We start from the raw sequence: 2,393 nt of genomic DNA, 5'->3' as shown, positions 1-2,393 counted from the left end.
CTTACAGTCTGACGAGCCCATGAGTCATTCTTTTGGTATGCTTACAGTCTGACAAGCCGAATCGGAGTTTATTTTTATTTTTTTAATTTTTCCCGTGGTTTAAATGGCTCAGCTTCTTTCTCTTGCTTTACTGCTGCTACTATAACTACTGGCAAGAACAACAACGCCTTTTTATGAGGATAATACTTTTGTTTCTGAATCAATCGACGCACCATTTATTGTCTTCAATAACAGAATACGAAAACTACAAACACAGCGTATACGTACAAATATAACTCTACTTACTACAGCATTTAACACACTCACACGTAATCATAGAACACACACACACACACACATACATGCATACACACACACACACACACACATACATACATACATACATAAAATATACGTGTGGATTTGGGAGATACGAAGGTGGTGGTGTATCTTATTTTAGATTTTACATACTCAGACAGATGAAATATAAGCACGTTTTTAAAAGAATAGAGTAATGGTGTTTGTTTGATATCATGCGGAATTATATTCAACAACACTGCTACAGAATATGTGAAAGGCAACTGAAGGTTACAGTACAGAACAAATTGCAAATTGTCGAATGGATACCGAAAGCTGGAGTTAAGAGATCACTGATATAGTCTGAAGCCATGTCACGAAAAGATTGATATGTCAGTATAGTTTTAAACTATAATTACAAGGTAAACACTGTAAATTAAAGAGTAATGGGAGGATGTACAGCCTTTTCTTGTAATAGTTCTAGCGGATCGTTTCTTATTATAGTATAATAATGATTTAGGTTAAGAGCGGATCAATGATAACACTTTTTCAACAAAGATTCTTGCACATACAAAGACAGTCTATTCAATACGGTTATTTCTATTGGACACTGCACAACACACGCTTTTTTTCATTTTCGCACGAAAATACCTGTCACCTAAATTTTTCTTATGTTACTTAAGTAAATTCCCAAAACAAATATATTGATATCCTCTTATTTATTTATTCTTTTCCTTGTTCCAATTTTCATACAGTTAGTCGTTTCTTTGTTTAATTGCATTTTGTTGGTTTTGCACGACAGCGTAACATGATCACGTCCTGTTGTACAATTAGTTCAAAAGAAGAATTGTATCAGCCATGGCATGTAAGGCTTTGCCATCCGCAAAAAGATCAGTTTCAGTGGCATTCTAAGAGGCGCCGCAGGGGACAAAACCTGGTCCAATGAGAAAGTTGCAGTTGAAATTTCAGTGTCGTATGTCGAGAGATCCAATATCACATGTTGAATCAAAGTGCGTATCCTTAAAGTTCCATTTTCTAGATCGAGATTTTAGATTTTATATGTTGAATTATACAGTGGTGGTTTAAAGTTCTATTTCCTATGTCGACGTTTTACAGTGTGTATTTTGAATTACACAGCGGTTGTTGAAATTTCAATATCATATGTTGAGAATTCCTAATTCACACGTTGTATGCAACTGCTTGTGGTAGAAGTTCCATTTCGTATGGCGAGTATTTAGATTTCATCTGTTGAATTTCACAGCAACGAGAAGCAGCCTCCTTGTTTAAAAACAACGCGGTCCGTTCACGAGACTGATCTCTAGCGAAGAAATTCATAGTAATTCTCGACCTGTGAATGGTAACTTTCAAACTGCAAAAACATGAAATGTAATGGCGCCTCATACTTGAATACACGAACGATGTATTTTAATACTCGATAATATTTTGAATTGTTAAAGTAGACATTGTGTAATGTTACCTTTAACACCAACACATCATTTCACCATATAAAAATAACAATTCTGACAAGCACAACCAAATGTCAGTAGTGAATGGGGATACTTTACGGACAATGGGAATTAGCATTAAAAACACCCCTGGGTCAGATTACGGACAATGGAAATTTAACATGGCGAAAAATCGTGGGTCAGATTACGGACAAGGGGAATTAACATGGGAATAAATCGTGGGTCAGATTACGGACAAGGGGAATTAACATGGAAATAAATCGTGGGTCACTTTACGGACAAGGGGAATTTAACATGGCGATAAATCGTGGGACAATCTACGGACAAGGGGAATTTAACATGGGTTTTTTTTAAATTTTAAAAAAAAATTTTTTTAAAAAAGGGGTAGGCAATTTAAAGACTATCTCTTTTCGAGATATATGGCTGGCCCTGAAAAGGGCCTTTGGGTTTTCTTCTTCTTCTAATTTCTTCTTTTCCTCCACCAAGTTCTTATTTTATCTCCTACACTCTTCTTCTCTTTCTTTTTTTTCTTCTCCTCTTCCTCCTCTTCTTTCTTCCTCTTTTCATTTTCTTCTTCTTTTTCAATTTTTTCATTCCATTCTCTCATCCTTATCCTTTCCTCTTCATCCTCCTTTTCCTCCTTTATTTCTT

This window comes from Sinohyriopsis cumingii, chromosome 15 (genome assembly GCF_028554795.1).
Source record: "Sinohyriopsis cumingii isolate HCF-2022 chromosome 15, ASM2855479v2, whole genome shotgun sequence".
NCBI classification, from domain to species: domain Eukaryota; kingdom Metazoa; phylum Mollusca; class Bivalvia; order Unionida; family Unionidae; genus Sinohyriopsis; species Sinohyriopsis cumingii.
Note: the sequence above shows the minus strand (reverse complement) of the source record.